The 27,811-nt window shown below is 51.3% G+C and overlaps 1 protein-coding gene across 1 annotated transcript in view; it reads left to right on the forward strand.

The window, feature by feature from the left end:
* The window catches only part of LOC147359662 (uncharacterized), a 223,481-nt gene that overhangs the window by 26,363 nt on the left and 169,307 nt on the right, over positions 1-27,811 (forward strand). The window contains exons 7-9 of the mRNA XM_086335656.1: positions 16,065-16,138; positions 25,471-25,719; positions 26,938-27,053. The gene's annotated coding sequence lies outside the window, so the exon portion shown is untranslated. The remainder of the gene's footprint in view (positions 1-16,064; positions 16,139-25,470; positions 25,720-26,937; positions 27,054-27,811) is intronic.

Raw genomic sequence — 27,811 nt, forward strand, 5'->3', positions numbered from 1 at the left:
ACTGGAGAGAGTATTTATAAGGTGTTCCATTGGTTTCCCAGGGCTGCCTTAATGCTGGACCACAAACTAGGTGGTTTACATCAACAGATATTTATTCTCTGTCAGTTCTGGAGGCCAGAGGCCCCAAATCAAGGAATGAGCAGGGCTGTGCTCTCTCCGATAGCTCTAGGGGAGAATCTTCCCTGCCTCTTGTAGCTTCCAGTGACTGCTGGAGATGCTTGGAATTCCTTGGTTTGTAACTGCATCATTCCAACCGCCACCCCAATCTTCATAGGGCCTCGTCCCGGTGTGTGTCTCTGTGTCCTTTGCTTATACGGACACCATTAGGGGCCACCCTAATCCAATATGGGCTTCCCAGATGGCACTAGTGGTAAAGAACCCACCTGCCAATGCAGGAGACATGGGTTCAATCCCTGGGTCAGGAAGATCTGCTGGAGGAGGGCATGCAACCCACTCCAGTATTCTTGCCAGGAGAATCCCATGGACAGAGGAGCCTGGTGGGTTGCAGACCATAAGGGTCGCAAAGAGATGGACACGACTTAGTGACTTAGCAAGTACACAAGCACTAATTCAATATGACTTCACATTAACAAATTACTCTGCAAAGTCCCTTTCCAAATAAGGTCACCCTCTGAGGTTCTGGGGACACATGCATTTTGAGGGGGACATTATTCAACCTGGTAGAGAATGGCTTGCTCATTATGGCAGATAACTTGCCACATGACAGCATTGGGTATTCCTAGGATTATTCCTTATCAGAGATCTGGATACGTGTGTGCTAAGTCGCTTCAGTCATGTCTGACTCTTTGCAACCCTATGGACTGTAGCCTGCCAGGCTCTTCTGTCCATGGGCTTCTCTAGGCAAGAATGCTGGAGTGGGTTTCCATTTCCTGTTCCAGGGCATCTTCCCAACCCAGGGATCGAACCCGTGTCTTCTGTGGCTCCTGCATTGCAGGCGATTTCTTTACTGCTGAGTCACTGGGAAGCCCAGAGGTTTGGATAAATATTTCTTAAATAAGATGGGAGCCAGCCTGGCTATTTGGGGAACAGAAGGACTGCCAGACGGCAAGGCTGATGAAGGGAGGGAGGTTGGATTGGTGGTTGGAGAGGAGACAGGATGGCATGAAGCAGCTGGCTGGGTCCATGGACGGGGTGGCCCTGGAGCTGGGGAAACCAGATTTGCTTCATTCCAGGTGAGAGTGATGGTGGCCTGGTCAGGCTGGTGGCCAAGCAAATAGAGAAGATAGTGCATTCTGGATTCCATGATTCCCCCATTGGTTCTCTTGGCCACTCTGGGCCCTGGAATCTGCCTTGCTGTGTTATCTTGGATGATGAGCATGGAATGCTTTAAAGTCTATGAGAGCAAGTCTGACCCCAAGGGCCCTTGAAGGGAATTGCTTTTTATGGCCTCTGAGCCCGGGTCCTGGCTCTGTTACCTGCTAGTTGCTCATTGTCCCCTGGGCCCTGCCGAACCCCAGGGAGCAGGTGGTCAAGGGGAGGAAGTGGGCAAGGGCTACAAGGGGTGCCGAGGGGTTCGGCCAGATTCCATAGGCCTCTTCTGGTCAACCAGCAGGCATCCTACCAGGACGGTGCTCCCCAGGACTCTGAGACATTGTCCGCATTCTTCTCAGGGCACTGGAATGTGGCCACCGTGACGGTGGCTCCAGGGCAGTTGGAACCTTTCCTGGTCCACCTGCCCTCTGCTCTGCTGCCGCTGATCAGGTCCTGCTGGTTCTGCTTGCTTGGCCCTGTCCCTCCCACTTCCTCCAGCTGGCCCCAGCTGGGGCAGGTACACATCGACCCCACGGACAGTTATTTTCCAGAAACCAGCCTCGAGGATCTTGATATCTTGGTGCTGGGGCTTGGAGTTTGTCTGGTCCTAAGGGCAAGGAATATTCCCCGCTGGGGACATTCCAAACAGGACCGGTCTTCCTGTCCAGTGCTTCTCAAGCACTTGAGTGGATGTTAGAACCACCTGGAGGGCTTGTTACAACCCAGGTGGCAGGATACCACACCTAGGGCTCTAGGGTGAGGCCGGAACATCAGAATTCTGGCAAGCTCACAGGTGGTGCCAGAATTAAGGATCTCATCTCCCGTTTTGAGTAGCAGAGTCTAGACCATTCTCCCTGCTCAGACCACTCGGTCTCAAAGACCCCTTCCCCAAACCTCTGTTATTCTGAATTACCAGGTGCTCTTGATATTCCTCGCAACACCAGTCACCGTCTTCAAACAATCTTCATTGATTTATTTTGCTTCAAAAAAAAACCTTGTTTTTGATATGTCTCCTCCACGAGAGGGTAGAAGCCGTGACTGGGTCCTTCTTGTTCTCCACATTCAGTGCTTAGTAAGAGGTTAATAAATATTCTTCAATGAATGAATGAAAAATGAATGAACGCAGACTGTAGAGAATCAGGTGGAGGCTAAACCATGTTGTCTGACTTTCAAGGGACTGCAGTGAAAGCTTTTCATTGTGGAAGGAAATGGGATGCCCCATTGGAGAGATGACCAGAACTAGACAGTTCCAGAGGCTAGGTGTGGTAGGAAAACGCTAATTGCTAATCATAAAATAAGAATTTGGTGCTTGAGGGCTTCTCTGGTGGCTCAGTGGGAAGGAATTTGCCTGCAATGCAAGAGACGCAAGTTCTATCCGTGGGTCAGGAAGATCCCCTGGAGAAGAAAATGACAACCTACTCAAGTATTCTTGCTTGGGAATCCTATGTATGGACAGAGGAGCCTGGCAGGCTGCAATCTATGGGGTCGCAAAAGAATTGGACACAACTGAGCGACTAAACAGCAACAACTGAGTGCTTGCACTGTGTCAGGCATGCTTTTTGTGTATTAAGTTTCCATTAAGAAACTTGTTTCCCACACAGTAAGCAGGGGAGCCTAGCTTCAAATCCGAGCACCACGGCTGCAGGGTGACATACCACAGTTAAGGAGGCTGTGATGAGGAAGTGAAGAGAGAGGAGATGGTCCTCTCACTTGCTCTCTTTTTACAAAGCTTCCATGACAGGTGATGCAGTGAAGTCCTCTAGGTGGAGGGCAGGTGGACATGGCTGGTTCTGGTTACAATTGCCTTTCACTAGCCTGTGTCTTGCTGGAGAACATGGACTCCCGTTCATGGGACCAGAAGCCAGGGCTCCCAAGGCTGAGTTATTATTTACCTGGCAAATGCCAGAGCTCTTTGGAGTCTTGTTCTATTTCATGACTGACAAATGCCCCCTTCCCCAGGGCAGCTGGAATTACTACCCGGTGCCCTCAGGCAAGCCATGGATGACCTGACTAAGGAGATGGTGTCTGGCCGGGGCCACCAGGTTGGGGAGAAGAGGCTGTGGACTCGCCTTCCATGTGGTCCAGGACTTGCTGGCGAAGGACTGTGGGCTTCCAGCAATACTTTTAACCTGGAAAGAATAAAAGAGTTGAGGGTGGACCCCTCAGCTGCTGCTGCTGACATCTTATCACTTAAGCACATATTTTTCTGAATACCAGAAATTAAGAGGAAATTTAGAAACTACATTCTGAAGTTCATGAACCATTGCTCTTGGAAGATGGACTTTTGAAAAATTCCCTTGATGGCTTTTAGGAGGCTGTGGATAACTTTATATTATTCCTGAAAAATTTCCTGAGCTTTCCATGTCAAATATTTAGTTTTATGAGGGATAGAGAACTAAGATTGATTGAACCCATCTTGTGTGCTGGGCACAATGGTCCTTTCACTTTGGTTTTGCCTTTTGCAGAGTTATCCTGGGAGGCAGAGAAATGAGTATCCCTGCTTTACAGATGAGGGTGACCCCCGTGGGGAGGGCCTTGCTCATACCCAGGATTTACACTGGGTCCCAGCTTTTGTAAGTGTGGGGTTGCCAGTGGTGATAAGTTCATGTATTGCTCTCTTGACTTTGTTTTCGGTGGGATTGTGGATATCAGATAAAATAATATATGTATATGTATCATATCTGTCCCTATGTAATATATTAACAAGACTGGATTTTGAAACTGAAGCCCCAAAACTTTGACCACCAATGCAAAGAGCCAACTCATTGGAAAAGATCCTGATGCTAGGAAAGATAGAGGGGAGGAGGAGAAGGGGGTGACAGAGGATGAGATGGCATCACCAACTCAATGGACATGAGTTTGAGCAAACTCCACGAGGTGGTGAAGGACAGGGGAGCCTGGCATGCTGCAGTCCATGGGGTTGCAAAGAGTCGGACACGACTGAGTGACTGAAGAACAAAATGCGCATATCATGTGTGTACAATTACTTACTGCATCACAGTTTGCATGGAAACCAAAAGCGTTTTCAAAGCAGTTGTCTTGAGGGGCTATAGGCAGATGTCAACAGTGGGTCTATACTCAGAAAGTATTGGGAACATGTAGTTTGAAGGTTTGTCATTTGGAGGACTGTTGAGAAATTAGAGCAAGTGACTCAGTCCAAACCATGTGGGATCAAAACAAGATCTGATTCCAATGATAATAGTTCTAATAATAGCTTTTATTTATAGCATGTTTACCACATGTCAGGTGCAAACTCCTTTTGTTAAAAATACTTTTTTGATGTGGACCATTTGTAAAGTCTTTATTTAATTTGTTACAATATTGCTTCTGTTTTACCTTTTGGGTTTTTGGCTGCCAGGCATGTGGGATCTCAGAGCCCTGACCAGGGGTCAAACCCACATCCCCCTGCACTGGAAGGCAAAGTCTTAACCAGTGGACTGCCCTGGAAGTTCTATCAGTTGCAATTCTAAGTGCTTTCTATCAGGTAACTCATTTCAGCCTCGTAACAGTCCTATGTTCTAAGTACCGTAGTCACCACCCCCATCTTACATATGAAGAAGCTGAGGCACAGAGAGGTTGATTAAGTTGGTCCAAGGTCACCCAGGTAATAAAAGGCGGAACTAGGATTTGAACCCAGGCACCGCAGGCTGGGAGGCACCAGAGACTGAGAGGTTAACTGCTGGGTTAATATTCCAGTGATGGGCCTGCCTTTCTTATGGGTCTCATGAACACGCTCTGAAGGTTAAGCACAAAGAAGCTTTTGTTCATTTGTTGAAGGGACTTTTCTGAGTGGCTTGACAGGTTGTCAGGCACTGTGCTAGGTGAGCCAGGTTAGAAAGAGACATAAGTAAAGATTCCTGGCTTAGACACTTTCCCGGTTCAGAGTCACTGTATCACTGCTCCCCTTTAGATGGGTGGGGATACATCCCTCCTCCTAGAAGTGAGGCTTGGTCATGTGACATGCTCTGGCCAATCAGATGTGTACAGAAAGGTGTGCCTTCCTGATGGAGGCTTTGAGAGTCTCCTAACGCTTTTTCTCTCCACTGCGGCAGGTGGAGGGCTTCCAGATGGCGGCTGCAGAGGGCACAGGAGACCCCCAGACCAGGCACGAGGAGCTTGGATGAGTCAGGGTCCCAGTGGGCTCAGCGGAGGAGGGTTTAATGAAGGGCGGTGGACAGAAGCAGGGCAGAGTTAGGAACCAACATGGGGCACCATTCAGGCCCAATCCTGGCAAGAGGGGAGGAGGAGGGATCACTCGGCAGGGCTGTAGTGTGGGGGACCCAGGCTCTGCCGTGTGGAAGGGGGCCTGGGATTTCTACCCTGAATGTTTCCTCCTCCTGCCCTCGAGCCTCCTGCTGGTGCTTCCCACTGGCTGAACTCAGCTGACAGCCGGTGCATCCGGGGTGGCGCACGGAGCCCTTGGCTTGCCAGGTGCAGAGTGGGATGGAGAAGAGTAAGCCCTGGGTTGGAGTTGGGGGGAGGGGGCAACAGGAAAATAAGCCAGAGAGTGAGGAAGGTTCACGTGGGAGAGAGGCTGAGCTGGTGAGGGAGGGATTAGGGGGCAATCAGGGAGGATGGGGGTCCGTGCCATTAGCAGCCTTTGGGCTTTCTTAGGGGGGATGTGCGAAGCCAGTGGATTGGAGCAGATGTGCTTAAATATCAACACGACTCTCAGGGTAACGTCTCTGTGGGGGGCATGGACAGAAGCCCCCTAGCATGAGGGCTGGGACTCCAGAGAAAAAGGTCCTCCAGCAAACCCCTGCGTGAGGCATTTGCCTGGTCTACGTGCTATTTGCCCGCCAGCCCATAAAGGACAGGAAAGAGAAAGGAGCAGAGCGGCTCGAGAGAGGATATTCTGGAACTCTTGATAATCAAGTCCCATTGTAAAGTCATGCTTTGAGTTACAGCACTGAATATCTTTGTGCCAGTGGAAAACTTTTACAGACTGTCCCCGGCGAGCTCAGAATCCTGTTTGGATCTCAGAAGGTCTTAAAATAGTACCAGATGCTGGTAGACAGACTCCGAAGGGGAGAGGTCATGGACTCACTGTGCTGGCCACACCTGGGTGGGACAGCCCCGGCTACTCCCGCCCCCAGAGCTGGGCGCATGGAGGCTTTCTTGTCTGGTCAAGTTCCCCAAAGCGGCCTTGCCCACGTGGGAGGTGGGTCCAGCCTGACCAGGCATGAAGCGTTGCCTGGCGTCTTCTCAGGCCAAATGGCAGCTCTTGGTCAGCTAGTTCTGATGGGATACCTGGGGGCGGGAGGGCACACTTGTGGGTTTCGGGTCCATTGCAAGTGGGATTCCAAGTGAGGAGGGCGGGCTGGGATTGAAACAACTTCCTGTTCTACTTCTGTGGCCAGGAACACCAGAAACCTTTTGCTGACTGGAATCTTTCTTTATCCCCTATAGCTTGCCCTGGGGACAGATGGTTTGGGACCAAGTGCTTCAAGGTCCTTAAGTCTTGGTCTGCTGCTGCTGCTGCTAAGTCGCTTCAGTCGTGTCCGACTCTGTGCGAGCCCATAGACGGCAGCCCACCAGGCTCCCCCGTCCCTGGGATTCTCCAGGCAAGAACACTGGAGTGGGTTGCCATTTCCTTCTCCAGTGCATGAAAGTGAAAAGTGAAAGTGAAGTTGCTCAGTCGTGTCCGACTCTTCCCGACCCCATGGACTGCAGCCCATCAGGCTCCTCCATCCATGGGGTTTTCCAGGCAAGAGTACTGGAGTGGGGTGCCATCGCCTTGTCTGGAGTCTTAGTCTATACCCCTGTAAAACAGGGATGATATAGCTCTAGGGATGTTGGGAGGGAGGCAAGGTGTCTAGTACAAACTTGTGCTCTGTGAATTTCCTTTCAACTGAGAATCAGATCTTTGTCTCTCAAAGGCCAGGAGGAAGGGGCAGAAGGTACTGCTGGCCCCATTTGATAGGCAGTCAGATGAGAAGGCAAGAGGCTGGGTACCCTGTCTGAAGTGAGATCCATGTAGAATCCAGGTTTGACCTGAGAGCCTGTGTGCTCCTCATCACAGCAATATTTTTGTAATCCTGTCATCTGACCAAGGAGATGTACACCTGCATTTTTATTTGCGAAGGCAATTTGATGCATTTTTGTGTTGTCTGAAAATAATTTATTTTGTTATCTCCTACTATTTATTCATTTTTAAATTATTTTTTAAGTTGTATGGTTTATGTTTACATCATTGGAATTTTATGTCTCTCCTATATTACCATTTATCCATTTTGGATTTTTAAGATAAAATCTGGAAAACTGTTTTGTCCTTTGATGGACTTCACGCTGAATTTGTTGATGCCCCAGTTCCGGGCGGCAATTCCAGACTCTTCTTGAAAAAGCCATGTCTCTGTGTCACATTGTTCTGCTCCCAGACCCAGCTCCTTGAAAGGTCATCTGTCTCTTCCTTCCTGAGAGGGCCCAATGGGGCCCCTCGTAACTGATGTGCTTCAGAAAAGACCTGGTTCACCCCCCAGATAATTAATCAACCTTACAGCATCAGCATCTTGACCCAGCTTGGTCACCAGTCTTTTGCCGGGTACCAAGGGGAGTTGGACTAAGTGGTTTCCAGGGATCTGCCCAGCTCCAGACATCCTAGGATTCACCAGTGGACAGCAAGTAATGCTCAAGGGACAGGTCAGAGTCCTGTCTCTGGAACTTTCTGTCATATCATCCAGCGAGTCCTCAGGTGAGAACGCCAGCTTCCTGGTCTGCACAGGCCAGAGGCAGGACCCTGCTACTGCTCAGGTGGCTGTGAGGGTGGAAACAGGTGATGTGGTTGGAAGAGGTTTATAATGGGCCAGGAGTCCATCAATCACATGCTTCGTAAAGGATGCTCACTTTTGTGTACAAGGTTGGAATTATCTTCGTGGGCAGACTTAGAGGTCCTCAGGTGGAACCCAGGATTCCTGAGAGAAGCTCTTTCTTTCCAGAGTGCAGCCTCAAGGGCCATGCTTTCTGAAGCTGCTAAATCCCGGGCAGGGGATTCTTGATATTCTTCGTGGTTCCTTTGGGGAAGCCTCCGGGCTTCTGAATTATTGATGCATGTCTACATTATTAAAAGGCACTATTTGCATTTCTTAGCTGAATTCGGAGCCCCTGTGAATAAGAAAGCTGCCTGGGGAGGCCAGTCCTGATTGCAGCCTCATGACTGGTCTGAGGAAGTGTGGACCAGTCTGGGCTCTTTAGTGTTCCCACTCCAGCTGTATACACAGCTTGTTTCTGTCCTTTCCCTTATCCACTGGGCCTTGGAACTCCACTCTTCTCCTATGCTTCTGTAAGCCACACAACCCTCCTGCAACCTGCAGTCCTCTTAGCTTCTTAAAAGTGCAACTCAGATGCCACCTCCCCCAGGAAGTTCTCCCTTCCTTAGGATAGACTTAAGATAGCTACCTGCATAAACTGGGAACAGAGACCGTCTCATCCCCTTGTATCAGGATGTTTTTCATATTCTAGACTGAATTTCGTGGGGATGAGCCTGTGTTTTATGTACATCTCATTGCCTGAAAGTGGTACCTGACACCTCGTAGGCGCTCTTCATGGGGTGTTGACTGCAGTGGTGGGGAAAGATTCCTTCAAGAAGGTAGGATTGGATTTGAGCCCTTCCTATAGTCTTAAGCTGAATTGAGACGTGAACTTTATTTTATTTGGCTGTGTGCTATTCACTTAGTCATGTCCGACTCTTTGCGACCCCATGGAATACTGGAGTGGGTAGCCATTCCTTTCTCCAGGGGATCTTCCCGAACTAGGGATCGAACCTGGGTCTTCTGTGTTGCAGGCAGATTATTCCCTGGTAGCACAGCTGGTAAAGAATCCACTGCAATGCAGGAGACCCCAGTTTGATTTCTGGGTTGGGAAGATCCACTGGAGAAGGGATAGGCTACCCACTCCAGTATTCTTGGGCATCCCTTCTGGCTCAGCTGGTAAAGAATCCATTTACAATGTGGGAGACCTGGGTTTGATCCCAGGGTTGGAAAGATCCCCTGGAGAAGGGAATGGCTACCCACTCCAGTATTCTGGCCTGGAGAATTCCATGGACTGTATAGTCCATGGGGTCGCAGAGAGTCACACACGACTGAGCGACTTTCACTATGGTCTTAAGCATTGGTCTCCGACCTTTTTGGCACCGGGGACCAGTTTTGTAGAACAGTTTTTTCACGGACTGGGAGGGAGGAATGGTTTGGGGATGATTCAAGTGCGTTACATTTACTGTATACTTTATTTCTACTCTAACGCTGCCGCTGTTCTGATAGGAGGCACCGTCCACACCCAGAGGTTGGGGACCCTGGGTCTAAAGAGTGCGGGGAGGGGGAGTGGGGAGGGGGTGTGACGCTGGAGGACAGAAGCAGAGGCTCCCTTGTGGGTGCTGAGATGACTCCTCTCTCTGCAGCTTGTGGTCTGAGTAGGGCTGGTGGGGATGAGCTTGGAGAGAGTAAAAGGCTGGCTTACTGATGCATTAACAGGCTGAGTGAAGAGTGTGGTCTTGAGTCTCACCGAGAGGAGGAGCGGGCGAAGATAAAGCAGGAGAAGCCATCTAGATGCACTTGACAACCCAGTGTCCCAGGAGGGAGAAGGAATAAGGGGACAGAGATATTATTTGAGTCTGGAAATTGAAGAGCGCTCACCCTTGACCCTGAGCACGCATCTAGCTGACTCAACCTTGCCATTCCTCCGTCTGCAGGAGGAGGTTATGAAAGTGACACGACCCTGCGCATGCTGGGAGCTGGCAGGAGCATAAATAATACATCCGATACGCAGATGAACAGCCCAGGGTGTCTCTGGTCTGGGGAGAATTCTTAGTAGACCTGAGATATTTGTGAAACTGAATGTTCTGTTTCCCGTCCACAGCCTCAAGGCATGGCCCCTATTCCTGCGTGTGAGAGAGATTTCCGACATGGACATCTCCTCCGCACCAGCGACTGTCTCTCCTGAACAGAGCTTGAGGAAAGGTCATTACTGTTTGTCAGACCTTCACCTTCCTGTGTACCTTGTGCTTCTGAAAAATCCTGCTGTCCCTGGGAACCCGTGTCGGGCTGTCCTGGTGCTTGTCAACCTTGGGGCCAGAGGTGGTCCTTTATCAGAGAGCCTTTGCAAAGTATGCACCCCAGACCCCACTGAGGACTGGAAGATGCGCTTTTAAAGGCCTTCGGGTAATTGAAGCTTTGAAAGCCACTGAACTAACCAGTCATAAAAGTGAATACAATCACTGCCCTCAAAGCAGCGATAGAATGTGAAGAAAGGATGTTTGCATTCCTCTCCACTTGCACCATGAGACCCAGTTCTGTGGCTTGATTGGTGTAACTTCGAGGCCTTGGCCGGCGTCTGTGCTGCCTTTGGTGTTTCTCTCTCTCAGAACAGACCCCAGAAACGTAATAAAACATTGTAAAGCAACTATCATTATTCAGTCGCTAAGTCATGTCCGACTCTTTGCGACCCCATGGACTGCAGCATGCCAAGCTTCCCTGTCCTTCACTGTCTCCTTCAGTTTGCTCAAACTCATGTCCATCAAGTCGGTGATGCCATCCAACCATCTCATCCTCTGTCGTCCCCTTCTCCTCCCACCTTCAATCTTTCCCAGCATCAGGGTCTTTTCCAATGAGTCCAATAAAAATTAATTTTAAAAAGTGGAGACGCAGATGTAGAGAACAGATGTATAGATACCAAGGGGGGAAAATGGGGGTGGGATGAATTGGGAGGTTGGGGTTGACGTGTACACACTATTGATACTTCGTATAAAATAGATAACTGATGAGAACCTGCTGCATAGCACAGAGGACTCAGTGCTCTGTGGTTACCTAAATGAAAAGGAAATCCAATAAAGACGGGATATATATACATATACATACAGCTGATTCACTTTGCTGTACAGCAAAGACTAACACAACATTGTTAGACTCCAATAAAAATAATTTAAAAACCAATAGAATAAACAGACCCCAGAGTCTGCTGTGTCTTCAGATCTCCCTGGCACCTTTATCCTAGCGAGGTCCTTTCCTGTCTGCCTGTCTCTCCCAGGAAAGAAACCTGGATGCGGTGGCCCTCTAGATATAAAACCTTCCCTCGAGACTCTAGCCACAGCTGAGCTTTTCCTTTCCAGATTCTTTCCTGATTCTTAGCCCTGCAGTCTCGCTGCTTGCTTCCTCAGGCTGTGTGCATAGCTGAGCCCGCGTGACATATAACACCCACGGAGCCTGGCCTGTGGCCGCAGGGCCGCCCTGGATCTGAAGACAGTTCATAGAAGGGCATCTCCATTGGCACCTAAACGTAAGATCATCTACCCAGTCCTAAAAAGGGAAATGGCAATGAAAAATGCCTCCTTTTCCTGTGAAGCTCGCACAGAGCACAAGGTGGTCGTGTCTTGGATAAGGTGGTCGTGTCCTGGATGGTTGACAGAGCTTCTGAGAAGCAACTCTGTGAGCATCCATTGCTGGGGTGTGTGTAGGGGAATTGCATTCCACAGAACCACGGGGCGGGCACTGTGGCTGTTCCTAACCAAACTGCATGTGCGGGTGCCCTTTGACCCAGCAACCGCCTGTGGGGATGTTTTCCCCAGAGATATACCTGAAGATGTTTGTACAAAATGAACAATGCACACGATTATTCACAGTATGTGATAGGAGTGGGGTCCCCAGGTGCCTTGGTGTTAAAGAACCTACCTGCCAATGCAGGAGACATAAAGAGATCCCTGGGTCTGATCCCTGGGTCCGCAAGATCCCCTGGAGAAGGGAATGGCAACCCACTCCAGTATTCTTGCCTGGAGAATCCCATGGGCAGAGGATCCTGGTGGGCTGCAGTCCATGGGGTTGCAAAAGATCAGACACGACTGAGCGACTAACACTCACAGTAATATTAAGATGTTAGCAGGGATGGAGATATATGATAATATAATTTTCTGTGGCGTGTGTGAACTCTCTGTACTATATTCAGATTTTCAGATTTTTCTATAAAATCGAGAACTATTCTAAAAAATTTAAGATTATTTAAAAAGAAGCCGAAGGACTTCCCTGGTGGTCTAGTGGCCGTCCGATTTCCATTTGGAAAGTGTTGGGGGTGTATGGTTATTGAGCATCCGCCGTGGGCAAGAGCCTGTGTTGCCAGAGCCTGGAAGCACACAGTGGGAGGAGAGTGGGTCTTGGGGGGAACCTGGGCTCCAGGAGAGGAGGGCAGATGGAATCGCCTAAAGAACTAGCAGCCATGGAAATGCAGAGCATGAGTGAGAGCGGGTAGGTGAGTCGTCCCAGTGGGAGGCCAGGAAAGGAAAGGGAAGGGCTGGATCTCTGGCAGGCTGCCTGGAAGAGGTGACCTGGGATTGACCTAGGATTTTGAGTCGGGGGGAAATGGAGAGTGGGGGCTTCTGCTGGTAGAGGCTCAGGTTTACAAAGAGGCTGCAGGGGATGATGCCCCAGCGTGAGCAGCAGAGGCTTTCCATAGGGGAAATGCTTGTGACCAGACTATCTGAAAAGGGATGAGAGGTGGGGAGGAGGGGGAGAACAACCAGGGCAGGGAAGGGGCGAAAGAGAGGGATTCAGGGAGGGAAGGAGTGAGGGGCAGGGTGCTAGTTATGTCTCTGAACCACGTACAGAGTAGCTCACATCGCTGGTGGCCACTGTCCCCTGGGGCCTGCTGCGTGCCCTCCCTCCTCTGTCCTGCAAGCCTGTCCTTTCTCTCCCTGGCTCCTCACTCCCGGGCCCCAGAAGCCAGTGAGCGGGCATCCTGGCCATTTCCAGTCCCATGGGCCGCCCACCCTCCTCTGATTCCAGTTGCCCTGTGCAGGCATGACCTCACTCCATGGCCTGTTTACCCTGGCGCAGCGACAGGACAATCGGGTCACGTGGGGGCCCCTGGCATGCCAGCCGCATGAGTTGCCGGCTGTGGGCACAGGCGGGCAGGTCGGGGGGGGGGGTTGGTGAACGAGGGGGCATTCCTTGGGACTGACTGTCCCAGCCCGCCTGGCAGGGGACCCCCTGCTTCTGGAGGCAGCTCTAGGGCACTGGGCCGGCCCAGCTTTGCACTGGTGTGCTGAGTCATGGCCTGCAGCGCGGCCATGTCCTGTCCTACACAGACTTTGTGAGAGTCCTTTGTGGGAGTCTCCAGGGCCTGAGGGGGCGCATGACCCTCTGTGCTGCTGGCCACCCTCCCGAGGTCTCTTGCCCACCCTCTCACCACCCCCCCATCCCCCCATCACCTTACAGGCCCTTCCCACGTCCGCCTGGTAGGCTCAGTTATGCCCTTTTGAGATCCAGAGCCCATGAGTTTGACTCTAGCCGGCAGCTGAGTTACGGGAAAGAAGCGTGGGCAAGTTAGCAAGTCAGGGCGGGAGCCAACCAGGCAGGATCTGGAGATGGGGAGGGCCGGGGCGTCTGTCCCGGCAGAGTCACAGGAAGAGCTCACAAACTGCCTGTGTCTTGCGTATTTTGTGAGTATCTTGAAATGACCTTGAAAACCCACCCTGGGAGGGAGCACTGCATCAGTAACATCAGAACCAAGAGGGCTGTGGGCAGCTAAGTCCTGTCCAAAGACGTCAGTCTCTGTCCTTATACCCATTTCCTGGTGGCAGGAACGGAGGCTTTAGTAGAAGACACTTGCTTGGGGTCCACAAGCTAGAAAGTGGCGTGTCTGGAGTCTGAGCCCAGACCTCGGTTCTGTAATTAGACTCCCTGAGTCAAGTTCATTGGATGTGCTCATTTCATCCTCTCCTTTCCCTTTTTCTTCTTCTCTCCTTTGCCACTTGGCTGCTGGAGTCCTTCGCACGGAAGGCAGCTGTCAGCTGTGTTAAGGGGAAGCCACTGTTAAGGAGAAACCAAAGTGGTGTTTGGAGTCCTGTTGTCAGTGTGGGTTCAGCCTGCAGGCTGAGCCCTGGGAGCAAACTGGGCATTGACTCCATCCACTGGGATGGAGAGAGAAGCCAGAGGCCTTGACAGTGAGGACCCCCAGGGGGCTGTGTCTGGGAGGTGGGGAGGGGTTGTGGCTCAGTGCAAGGAGATGGGGGTAGCTCCTTGACTATGAGGACCCTCAGGGGTCTGTGTCTGGGAGGTGGGGAGGGGTCGTGGCTCAGTGCAAGGAGATGGGGGTAGCTCCTTGACTGTGAGAATCCCCAGGGGTCTGTCTGGGAGGTGGGGAGGGGGCGCGACCCAGTACAAGGAGATGGGGGTAGCTCCTTGACTCTGAGGGGAATTCTGTGTTGAGGCTGGGGAAGCCCCCTGGGGTTCAGGTACTAGATGTACCCCCTGTTTGTCAGGAGGCTTTGGGAGGGTTGTTTTCTTTCTGCTGTTCTCAGTTATCTTTTGCACAGGAAGCTGGGCTAGATGAGGGGGTCTAAAGCATCCCCCGCCCTTTTACCCTGGGGGCGGGGCGGGGCGGAAGGAAAGTGGGGCATCTGCAAGAGGGTGAGGGGATTGGAATCTGCATTTGTAACAAGCTCCCAGGTGAGGGAACCCTCTTCGGGACAGCCCCTGAGATGCAGGTAGGACCTCCCTGTCTTCCTGTCCTTGGTGGTCTCAGCCAGCAAGGATGCTCAGGGCTGACCGGCTACACAGAGAGGGTGTTGTCGAGTCTGTGTTTGAAATCTCTCACTACAACAGTCCATCTATTTCATATAAAAACTGGGATTTCTGGCTTTACTTGGGGTGGATGGGTGGGGTCCTGTGTTCCCAGGGTCACCCCTGCTGGAGCTGCCTGTTCAGGCCTGGGAATTCTGAATTCAGATGTTATCCTCAGAGGGTAAAACACCAGGAGACTCAGGCCAGCAAGGTGGCTGTCAGGTCTCTGTGAAGCTGAGGTCCTCGCCTGCAGCAGGTGTGAGTGAGATGGGGAGCCGTGTTGAAGTAGATGCTGCTGGAAGAAAGGCCAGATGTTGACGTAGGGCTTCTGGTCTTGATTCAAAGTGTCAGGGCGGTCTTTTTTTTTTTTTAAACATTTCTTTTTTTGGCTGGGCTGGGTCTTAGTTGCAGCACATGGATCTTCTATCTTCCTTGTGATGTGTGAAATCTATTGTTGTGACATGTGAGATCTAGTTCCTTGATCAGGGTTCAAACTGAAGTCCCCTGCGTTGGTTAGCCACAAGACTACCAGGGAAGTACCCCAGGGCCATCTTCTGTAAGGGAATGGTAGTGATAATGAGCTTCTAGAACTGTGGCTGGCCCGTACGAGGTGGCCAATGTATGAATTTGAGTGAAATCTGATGTAGAGTACGTCTGTGAACTTGGGCCGCCACGCCTTTCCCCAACCCACTCCTACCTCTTTCTCCTCTTGCTGCACCTGAAGACTCGTTTTTAATGGCACTTTTAAATGAGAGGAAAACTGAGTATTTATTTCCTCCCAGTGTTATCATGCTTGTTGGCAGTTGAGTGTCTTATTTTGCACAGTTTCAGGTGATGGCTTGGCTGTCCAACCACTTAACTGTATTCTTGCCTTCTTAGCAAATACAGAACAACTAAGTGTGGGCTCTTACCTTATTAGGAAGTGGAAGGAGAAATAAGAAACATTTCCTGGATGGCCAAGCCATGCACACATGGTGATATAGGTTATTTACTGAGGTGACTTGTAGGTTGAACAGGTTGGTCACGGACAGGCAGACTCAGAGCCAAAATCTGAGCATCTCTGTCTCTTGAGCTTGCTTTCTTCCCACTACCCTGGACTAGTTCTTCTCCTAAGTAACTAAGTGGCCAATCTAGCATGGACCGTGGTACATACGAAGCCCCGAGGCTGGAACAGAAATGTCCATAGCTCACCTGTGGACGGTTCTGATTCCTCACTGGGTCTTGTTCGGTATCTTTGTGCTTTCTCTCCAGATGGAGTTAGACACGTGATGCTGAACTTGGAGGCACTGGTGCAAAGTCAGATCCAGGCTGGAGTGTCATCTGAGGTTGATCTTGGGCCTTTTTTTTTTTCTTTTTTAATACTTATTCATTTGGCTGTGCGAGGTCTTAGTTGCAGTGCTTGGTTGCAGATCTTTAGTTCCATGTGGGATGACCAAGTTCCCTGCCCAAAGGTTGAACCTTGATCGCCCCTTGTATTGGGAGCTTAGTCTTAGCCACTGGACCACCAGGGAAGTCCCTTTGGGTCTGGTATTTATTGAACCTGCCTTAGCCTCAGTTTCCTTATCTGTGCAGTGGATGTGATAGCACCTAGGTCAAGGTGGTTAGGATGAGCCTCTCCGGGATGAAGCATCTGGTACGTGGGAGGCCCTCAGCCATCACTTCTTCATCCCTGCAAGTAACGCATCTGACTCACAGGTGCCTGAGGGACTTTCTCTCCCCTCCTTCAATGTGTCATCTCCCTCTCCTTAAGCTTGTATTATCTGGGTGTGGTGAGTCCTGGGACTGAAGCCGCCCTGCCAGCCGATCAGTGACATAAAACCCGGGAGCACCTCCTTTCACGTGGGGCCCCATGACTGGCTGGCAGCTGCCAGCGGTGACGGGAACTAGCGGGGCCCCGGGGGCTGCGGGGATCGGTGTGTGGGGATCTGGGCAGCGCTGCTGGATGGAGAGAGGAGGCTTAGGGTTTGGCAGTGGATGTTGTGCTGCAGGACGCAGGCTCCTCCTGGCACAGTGGATTTCCAGCTGTAGGCGCTGGGGTGCGGTATCCGACCGGGAACCAGCTGCTCCACAAAGGCACCTTTGGGAGGCACAGGGAGGGCTGGGCATCCCTGCTGCGGGTGTTTAGGGAACAGATTTCTGAAGGCTTAGGAGTGGGAAAGGGCGTACCTGGGAAGGCTCACTGGGTTGGTCGCCTGCTGTGTGGTCTTAGAAAGAAGAGGAGTTGATAACCTCCCTGTACTAGCGTTTGAGTTCTTACTATCCTGCCGAATTCATTGCTTGGCTGTGTGATGGTGCCTCTCTCTCCTGCTATGTGACCTTCCCAAGAGCAGGCGAGTTTCTTGCAGAGCGCCCTTCCCATTGAAACATGTCGACGGCTGGTGACAATCACAGGCAGGACATGAACTCTGGGATGCCCCTGGAGATCTGTGTCCTTGCTGCCTCTGTCTGCTGGCGTCTTGGCAACGTCTTCATCTCTTTCTGATGGTTTCACTTCCCTCTCTCTTTTCTTCTGTGCTTCCTTCTGACCTTCCATCACTTTTTTCCTTCCAACCCTCCTTGGTGGCTCAGATGGTAAAGAATCTGCTGGCAGTGCAGGCGACCCAGATTTGATCCCTGGGTTGGGAAGTTTCCCTGGAGATGGAAATAGCAACCCACTCCAGTATTCTTGCCTGGGAAATCCCATGGATAAAGGAGCCTGGCCAGCTACAGTCCATAAGGTCGCAAGAGTCAGACATGACCTTGCTTGAAGGCATGGATGGACTCGGTCCAGAGGCCCACCTGTAAATGTTGGTTCGATCTTTGTTGCCCAATACACAGTATGGTCTTGGTAGCCATTAGTTACTTCCTTTGCTAAGAACCTCCTTGTGGTCCTTTCCAGAAGTGAGCTCCTTTCGCATACATGCCCTTGTCTAGTTGCTGGACTGGTGAGTTAGCAGCTGCTGTGAGAAGTACATGCCCTAGTGGGCTGAGGTGGGCCATGTCCTGGTGGAATAGCCCTGAATCTCCCCCTTCAAGCCCACCCTCACTTAAGCCCCACTCACAGAATCAGGGATGGGGTGGGGGCATGCACAGGCAAGCAAATCTTTTTTCTTTTTTTATTGCCCCCACCAAACTTGCTTAGTGGCCAATAGTTTGGCCACCTGATGCGACGAACTGACTTATTGGAAAAGACACTGATGCTGGGAAAGATTGAGGGCAGGAAGAGAAGGGGCCGACAGAGGATGAGATGTTTGGATGGCATCACTGACTCGATGGACATGAGTTTGAGCAAGCTCCTGGAGTTGGTAACAGGCAGGGAAGCCTGGTGTGCTGCAGTCCATGGGATCTCAAAGAGTTGGACATGACTGAGCGACTGAACTGAACTGAAGCTTGCTTACTTGTAGAAATGGACAATATAGACGTTTTATAATCCTAACCCTCTGGAATAGCTACACTTCCCTTCCGGCCCTCTTGTCCTGCTTACGATAGGTTTGTATCTCTACTCTGCTCACTTAGCATTACAGCCTGACCATTTGCCAGTGTCATTCAGTTTTAAAAGCTTGTTTTAAGCACCTTTCCCATGTTTCATCACACACTTTTTCTTCTGCTGTGAAAACGAGGAGAATCATAGCCCCTCTCCCCATGGGGCTGATGTGAGAGAGAGGTGAGGAAGGTCCGTCCGGGTGCCCCACCTCGCATGGCACAGAGCTCGTGCTGCCAGGATTGCCGTCCTGGTCAGCTCAGCCAGGTTAGCACATCCGGGCATTCAGATCTTCTGCTTTGTCTGCTATAACGCGTAGACCTTTCCCCATATCCCTGGTGGTTTTCCTGGCAGAGCCCCCAAAAAGGTCTGGATAGCATCTGTCCTAACTCTCCAGGTATATAGTTCACCAGTCACCCCTCCGCACCTGGTGCTAGCGGTTACTGGGGCAACTCCTGATGTGTGAGCATCTTAATTCAGGCAGCAAACTCCTTAGCGGGCATGGAGCTCTGTGATCCGCAAACACCCAAAACAAAGCCGTGTTCCTGTTGCTTTTTTTTGACGACTGCTGTAATTGACCAGCTTTTCATGTGTCTTGCCTACTTGTGTGTTCTCAACTGGTCATTTCCTTTGCCATGTTTAGCAGATTTTCCCCACCCCCCGGCCCATGAATAGGTAGGGTCTGTCTGGACCAACTTGTGGATTTTACAGATGGGGGACCTAGGGGAGTCCCACTGGACTCTTTGTTAGGCATGAGGTTCCAGGAAATGACACCTCCTCCATTTCTGGGGGTATGGAATCTGCATCTGATTGTGGGAGCGAAATCATGCTTTACAAATGAATGCAGGGGCGCCTGTCTTCTTAACCTGAGCTCTTGTCAATTTTAAATATTCCTCCCTAAGTGGTATTTGCCGGGAGCTTCTCCCTTTTTTCTTCCTTCCTTTCCTCATAAGCAAAATAAAAAATCCTGCCAACTTTCAGGTGTCATTGTAAATGTCAGCTCTTTAGAGACCTCCACCTGGAACCCCCAGATTAACTGCTGGGGGTGGGGAAGTTGGGCTGGCAACTCCTTCACTACATTGGTTTGTAGGAGCATTTGCTGAACGTCTGCTTCTGTAGACTCCAGGCATGGACCTTGTCTCTTACTGCATCGTATGTGTTCCCTCAGCCCCTCTTGCGGGGCTTGGAGTGGATGCCCAGAGTAGTAAAGTGCCTTGCGTGGATGCGGCTGACCCAGAACTTGACCGGGCATGTGAGCCCACCTTTGAGCTGGGTCCCCCGGAACCCTTTGCCTCGGCGGCCAGCCAGAGCTTGGCTTTGGTGTCTGGGTGAGCGGAGCAAAGGTCTGCTAGCATGGCAGGGCTTTGTCCCTGTGCCCCACTGGTATCGGTCACTCCGGGTTACTTTGGCTCAGTGAGGCCAGAGCGAGATCCAGGGGAAAGGTTGGGACTGGCCTCCCGGAGAGTGCCCAGTGACAGCCAGCCGTGCCCTCTGCTTGACTGCACTCAAGCCCTGCACTTGGCGAGGCTCCTGCGGGCCTGCCGTGGAAGGAGAAAGAAGCTTCTCTGTCACAAGCCGAGGCTTGAAACCAGCTGAGAACTCCGGTTCCACCACTCAGGACCTGTCCTGCTGGCGGGAGGAGCCTGGGGTGGGGTGCGGATTGGCACTGGGGGAGGGGCAGAAGGAGGGAGAAGAAATCTTCGGGGTGGTCTGGTAACTTCCTCGAGGGCTGGAATGCTGGGTTTCCTGGTGGTCAGAGCTGGAGGAGGCCTGATGGAGCGCAGAGAGCACCTGCCCAACTGGAATCCTGGTGCTGCCAACCCCCTGTGGGCGTGGTACCCACCCCTGGCAGCCCCAGCCTCCCCTCAGGAGAATGAAACTAACCAGGCTTGTGGGCAGATGCAGCGACCGGGTGCGCCTTCCTGGCACTTCGCAAGCACCTGGTGGATGCTGCCTTTACACGTGCTCTGCCCACCCACCTCCATAACGGACACACATTGACTTTGGCAGAAAATTGCTCACCTTGGGGAATTGTCAGCGGAGTCAGTGAGAACTCACATTGCAGGTCCCCGGGCCATCAGAGCACCCAATGAGGCTGCCCCGGTGCTGGGAGGGACCCCGCCAGGAGGCTGAACTCGCAAAGCTGGCACCAGTTTGAGTCCTTGGGGTTGGTGCGGGGTGGCAGAGAGCGGGCAGGCTGGAACCCCATGTTCCAACCCCAGGCCTTCTACTTGAAGCCGAGTGACCCTGGGTGGGTGTCTTGTTACTCTTTCCTCGTCGTGAAGTGGGCAGAGGAGGGTCCCTGCACCACTTGTTGGAAGGAAACCCTCGGGATGGGGAGGTGGTTGAAGCCATCTGGGAGATGCTGGGATCAGGGCTGGCCAGGCTTTTTCATGGAGGGGGTGGTAGGCAGCAAACTGAGGGGCTTCTTTCTGAGCAGCTCTTCTGGAGGCCTTGCAGACACACAGCAGCTCGAGGCCTGGCATAGATATGGATGTAGTTGGCAGGAGATTTCAGTAATGACCTCTACTCCCCCAATATGTTCATACCCTAGTCCCTGGAACCCATGAATATTCCATGTGGCCAATGGGGTATTAAGATTGCAGGTGGAAGGAAGGATGACCTTAACAAAGGGAGATTATCTGGGATTTTCCCGTGGGTCCCGTATCATCACAAGGGTCCTTAGAAATGGAAGAGGGAGGCATAAGAGGAGGTCAGAGTGATGCGATGTGAGAAGTTACATCACTGCTTTGAAGATGCTGGACGAGCTGTCAGGCGGGGAATCCCTCTTGGAGCCTCCAGAAAGGAATGTTGCCCCGCTGACAATCCTTTAGACAACCTCGTGAGACCCCTTTTGGACTTTTCATCCCCGGAACTGTTTTCAGTTAATTTGTGTGCATTTAAGGCCCAGAGCTGGTGGTTTTTTGTTCCGACAGCCCTGGAGTCTAATGCAATGGATGAAGCGTTTGAGGGCCACACTTCGTTTCCAGCACCGTGAAGGCTGGGGGCTGGGGATCGGCAAAGGGGAATGTCCTTTGGGGATTGGCACTGGCCACAGAAGATGAGATGCTTGGATGGCATCACCAACTCAATGGACATGAGTTTGAGCAGACTGGGAGACAGTGAAGGACTGAGAAGCAGGTGTGCTGCAGTCCATGGGGTCGCAGAGTTGGACACGACTGAGCGACTAAACAGCAACTGGCCCACAGCCCTGTATTTGGGTGTGATCCTCGGTGACTGGGTCCACAGAGGCCTGCCTGGTGACCTGGTGGGGGCGGCTCGGGTAAGCAGGTATGCTGATATCCTGTGATAAAGGCCTTGTGTAAATGCCGCATGCCCATCACCTCTCGGATAGCCCAGCCTTCAGCTCCGGCAGCCTGGGGAAAACAGTGTAATGGTGCGTCAGGTGCTGGGAGGCACCCTTCCTGTCTTGCCCTACTGTTTCAATTGTTGGTCTGTTGGAGGTATTTCTTCAAACATCTTGGGAGTGGTTGGCAGGTGCACACGAGCCTCAAGTGATGGCCTGTCTGTCCTGCACACTGGCTGCTCCTGGCCTCAGGGCCCAGCACTTTCTCAGTCTTTACTGACAGGCCCTCCTGAGCTGCTGTGCTGGGTGGGAGGCCAGCACCCGCCCCCTACCCCCATCCCCTGTCCACTTTACTGCAGGAATGGGTTGTCAGGCAGCAGTGGGGGCTGGATGGAGGTGACCTCGACCTCGCTGTCCCAGTCTTGGAATGCAGGCCTGGGTCCTTGTCTCAGTGTGGTCGTTTTAGAAGAAGGCATGCTATATCTGCGAGGGCTTTTGCACTAATACTGTGTGTGTGTGTGTGTGTGTGTGTGTGTGTGTCACGGTTCCATGTATAGGATGACATGGACTTCCCTGGTGGATCTGACAGTAAAGAATCTGTCTGCTGATGCAGAAGACACAGGTTTGATCCCTGGGTCGGGAACATGCCCTGAAGTAGGGAATAGCAATCCACTCCAGTATCCTTACCTGGAAAATCCCATGGACAAGGAGCCTGGAGGGCTATAGCCCATAGGGTTGCAGAGTCAAACACCATTTAGCCACTGAACAACAACATAGGATGACATTTAAATGCCTCCTTAAAGCCAAACCAGGACAGCGCCCTGCCATCATCACCTGAAGCTGGCAGGTATCAGGGCAGAGTGTGGGCTGCTCTCCTAAGTGAGTGGCTTTCATCCAGGGCCGGCTCAGCTGCTCTCAGGTGCCCTCGTCCTGCTCCAGAGCTGCCTGCAGCTTCCTGGGGCTCAGCCACCCGGAACAGGAGGAAAGGCTGGGGATGCTACCAGGCTTGAGTTTGGCCCCCACCAAAGTAAAATTGAGAGTCCCTTGGACTGCAAGGAGATCCAACCCTTGGACTGCAAGGAGATCCAACCAGTCCCTCCTTAAGGAAATCAGTCATGAATATTCATTGGAAGGACTGATGCTGTAGCTGAAGCTCCAATACTTTGGCCACCTGATGCAAAGAACTGACTCATTGGAAAAGACCCTGATGCTGGGAAAGATTGAAGGTGGGAGGAGAAGGGGGTGACAGAGGATGAGACAGTTGGATGGCCTCACCGACTCAATGGACATGAATTTGAGTAAACTCCTAGAGTTGGTGATGGACAGGGAGGTCTGGTGTGCTGCAGTCCATGGGGTCACAAAGAGTTGGACACGACTGAGAGACTGAACTGAACTGAACTGAAAGTCAAGATGTCAGGCAAGATGAAGCAGGAGAAGCTCCCTTGCGGAGAGGGAGAAGAAGGGGCCAAGACTGCTGGCTGGCAGCTCTTTTATATGCAAAACCGAGAGGGAGAAGAAGGGGCCAAGACTGCTGGCTGGCAGCTCTTTTATATGCAAAACCGATCCATCAGCTCCTCTGCCCTGACGGCTCCCATCCTCTCCTCCCCCAGTTAGAGGGGTGGGAGGTGAGGAATTTCATGGGGGGTATTATCTCTGATCTTGGTGCTACCTTCCTCTGCTGCATCCCGCATCCTGGGGTTGGCGGATGACGGCAGACACCTGGCTGGAATGACAAAGAGCCGTCCTGGAGGATGCTCCTTGAGGAGGGCTCTGCTGAGCCAGCATTCACATCTTTGCCTCTCCAGCTGGGGCGCCTCTCCTTCTCTGACATAGGCCAGGCCATCGGGATGGTGATGGCCTTGGCTCCAGGTGAGAGATGAGCCTGGAGATCCGTCCTTGAGGCTGTGCAGTCTCATTTGTTTATGCAGATGTGTCGGGGTGGAAGGAGGATTGGGGCGCACGGGGAGAGTGCAGACAGGCAGGGCCCGGGAGGTCCTGAGATGGTCCCAGCTGTCACCCCTCGGGGGGCATCCCTTTTGATGTTGGTGTCCCAGGTCACCCACCCTCCGCCCTCTGATAAAATGACCTTGTGCTGCTTTGCGGTGGATCTGAACTGTGCCTGTGCCTTCACCGAGGTGGGAAGTCCCCCGGAAACCCTCATGAAAAGAAAATATAAGCAAAGAGCAACAACAGAGACCAGGCAGCATTATATTCGGGCTTCTGTGATGCTGTCTTCACCAACCAATGGTTTTTTCCTTGACTTTTAAAATGATAATGTGTTTTCCTTATTATAAAATAATTCTTTGTTTTGTTTGACAAAGAATTGTGTAGCACTTCTTATGAACTAGCCAACCTTTCTAAGCCCTTGGCAAATATCAATATGAACTCATTTAATTTAACCCCACGGCAGCCCTGGGAGGTGGTGCTGGGCAAGAAACGGAGGTTACATGATGCTGCTGAGGGCGCACGGCCGCTGCTGGGGGAAGACCAGGATGCTGTCCCAGGGTCTGTGGCCTTCTCTCTGAAATGCAGAAAACTAAAAATGTTAGTTCTGCCAGCCAGAAATAAATGCTCTGAGTACTTCCAGAATTAGGGGCATAGTGTAGCTGTACCCTGGTTTATTTAACCATATTGCATGTCTGACTCTTTGCAACCCCTTGGACTGCTGCCCACCAGACTCCCCTGTCCATTGGATTTCCCAGGCAAAAATACTGGAACGGGTTGCCTTTTGCTTCTCCAGGGGATCTTCCCCACCTGGGGATCAAACCCTCGTCTTTTGTGTCTCCTGCATTGGCAAGTGGGTTCTTGAACAGTTGAGCCACTGGGGAGGATTTATTTCCTATAATTTGAATCTGTCACTTAAAAAACTAGTTCTTGCATATATATTCATGTATCCTGGTCTTTCTTCTTCACTTTTGTTTTAGTGCCGTCTCTTTACTTTTGAAAAGTTTACTAGACCTTAAGAATAGCCTGAAGTGAAAGTGAAGTTGCTTAGTCATGTCCAACTCTTTGCAACCCCATGGACTGTAGCCTACCAGGCTCCTCTGTCCATGGGATTTTCCAGGCAATAGTACTGGGGTGGATTGCCGTTTCCTTCTCCAGGGGATCTTCCCAAACCAGGGATTGAACCCGGGTCTCCCGTGTTGTAGACAGACGCTTTACCATCTGAGCTACCAGGAAAGTCCAAGAATAGCTTACAATTCCCCCAAACACGCCCACAGGCACTCCTTGAGGCAGTGTCCTCAGCGTATCCTCCACTATTAGGGAGTTGCTTCTGGTGGACAGAGGTTGGCAGCTTTGGGCAGTGATGGCGGCCACGATGAGAGTGACCAGAGGTCTAGGGGCCAGGAAGTCCAGTGATTAAGTTAACAAACTTGCAGGTTGCATATTACATCTTGTAATTAATTATTTAAGCAGTCATTAGTAAATCATGAAGCTGACATTATTATTCTTTATTATTAAATAACAGGATGTTGCTAAGGCTATTAAGTATTAATTATTTAAGTCTCATTACTGAGTATTACGCTTTGTAGTGTTTGACTAACATGGAAAGTCCGAGGAACAAAGCCGGTGTGAGGCAATGGCCGCTGTTTTCCATTAGAGGATTTTCTCCCTTTTGGTTTCCTGAGAGCTTGAGGGCCTGGTTTTATCTTACCTTACCTTGTAACTCCATTACCCGAAACTTCGGGAATGTTTGTCAGATTTTAGTTTCTAATGGAAGGTCAGCGTAGGCAGCCATACTGGAGTTGAGTAACGTTCTCCCCAGGTTATATCTGTCAGAACCTCAGAATGGTGTTGTTGCTGTGTAGGGTCTTTGCAGAGGTCATTAGCTCAGATGAGATCTTACAGAATTAGATGGGTCCTAAATCCAGTGATTGGTGTCCTTGGAGGAGGGGAGAGGACTAAGATGGAGCGACACGGAACAGAACGCTCTGGAGAGACACGGGGAAAGGCCTTGTGACAGCTGAGGCAGAGATGTGAGAGGGGCGGCTACAGGCCCTGGGAGACCCAACGTTACATGGAGCTTCTGGAAGCAACGAAGAGGCAAGGGAGGATTCCTACGACACCACCAACACAGAACCAACCTCCCTTTGCAAAGGACAGATGGCTGGGAGGACTAACAGCTCTTCCTCTCTTAGGTAAGTATGTGGCGTGCTCAGTCGCTCAGTCGTGTCTGATTCTTTGTAATCCCATGGGCTGTAGCCCGCCAGGCTCCTCTGTCCATGGGATTTCCCAGGCAGGAGTACTGGAGTGGGTTGCCATTTCCTCCTACAGGGCATCTTCCCGAACCCAGGGATCGCCTGTGTGTCCTACTTGGCAGGTGGGTTCGTTACCACTGGGCCACTTGAGAAGCCCCTCTTAGGTGGCACTCAGTTAATGTTTGCTGAATGAAAGAAAGACTGAGAATTCAGTGAAGCTGGTGTTTTCATTCTTCATGCCCTGGCCATGGCTCTGGGGGCTCTTGAACCTTCCAGACAAGTATCCTCTTTTTGGATAGCTAAAGGAACGTCATCCTCCCACTTAGTAGCTGTGGGAATCTTGAAAAAGTGGCTTAGCATCCTCAGATCTTGGTGACCTTACTAGTAAAATGTATGAAAGTGTCCTGGGTCATGGTGATAATTATTTGTGATGATGCTTGTAGAGCCTGAGGGCATGGTTATTACCCTGAGAGCGTTAGCATTTATTACCATTATTGGCAAAGAAATGAGCAGTGTCGCTGTGTATGCCCGTTTTTCCCTGGTAAACCTGAAACCACCAGAGTCACATCTGCTTCCTGACTTTCTCCTCCTGTTCCTCCACCTCCCCCACCTTCCTCCTCTGTCCAGGGACAAAGGAAGTCAGGAAGCCCCCAGGGTGACAGTTTCTCTTCTCTTAGACTGTCTTCCACGTCACCTGAGTAGCCATGTCCTGTCTATGTCCTTCACAAGGGAAAAAAAAAGAAAAAAAGCAGAGCAGAAGTAAGCAGTGAAGAGGAATGGTTATTGCTAGATGCGGGGGCTCCTTCAGGCCCACCCGAGGGAAGTGGGGGGTTGGAAATGGACAGTGCACAGCAGATGCTCTGTGACCCGTGTCATCAAAGGCAGCTGTCCTGCTGATGCCTGGACCCCGGGAGTTGCTCCCAGGTGGCTGCGACCTCGGGCTAAACTGGAGGGGGGTGGGGAGCAGTGGATATGAAAATGTTCATAATCAAATAAACATTAAGGAGCAGAGGGAAATTCTCCCACCCCGTGTCTCATCACACCTCCTTGGGGTGGAAGAGTTTTAGGGAAGTACTGAAATGTTACCTCCCGCCATTCCCTGCAACAATCCTGTCTTCTGGATTAGGAAATGTGGTCTCAGGTTATTTTGGTTTCCAGGCCTTTTCCCAGAGCTGCGGAGGAGCTCCCAGTCCTGGCTCATGAGGTCAGGGGGCTGATGGCCTGGCCCTGCAGATTCAGATGAGCCCTGCCCTGGCTGCCTGCTGCTTCACACGGTAGGTTTGTGTGATGTCTGCCAAGCTGATTGCGGACTCTGATTTCAGCCTTGTTGCTGGGAGGGGGGCAGGATGTGCTAGACTCCTGGTGCCTGGGACCCCAGGCTTTCTTTGTCCTGAGGCGGAGTCCCTCAGATCAGGTGAGGAGTGTGACTGCCTCTCAGCGTGGGTGGGACATCTGTCATGCAAAGAAATGGATGCACTTCTTTGATGCCCTGGACCTACACAGCCAGGAACTGTTCTGGTTCCCCAAGAATATCTGTAGATTCTAATGCCAAATACGGATTCAAAACAAAACCAACAAAACATAATTTTTTAAAACTGTTTGTGTCAATATACGCTTGTTGAAAAATGACCTCCACAGACTACAGAGATGTAACAAAGAGGAAGTGACCTTTCCGTGTAAGTGTCACCCCTGTCCTTTGGCAGAGGACGTTTATGTAAGGAATCAAAAATTCTTGGCTTGGAATCCTGCCATGACCATTTCAGTTTTTAAAGGTCTCATGTGAGGGAAAAGTCCTACCACCCTCTAGGGCCTTCATGAGCGTTACAGGAGATGTTTGATGAAATTCTGTCCAAGTCTGTCTTTCGTCCTTTGTGGGTTCAATGCATGTTCTTTGTCCTCATCCCTGCCCCTTGCTTTTGATCTTTTAGGAACCCAGACACCTGAGAGCATCCATTCCCTGATCTGCTGTCCTCTCCAGCTCTGCCTGCTTGCTTGCTGGGTTGGCCATCTCTGGCTTTCCCACTCCAGTTAG

This window comes from Bos grunniens, chromosome 14 (genome assembly GCF_055505025.1).
Source record: "Bos grunniens cultivar Pamir isolate PY7600 chromosome 14, Bosgru_T2T1.0, whole genome shotgun sequence".
In the NCBI taxonomy this organism is placed as follows: domain Eukaryota; kingdom Metazoa; phylum Chordata; class Mammalia; order Artiodactyla; family Bovidae; genus Bos; species Bos grunniens.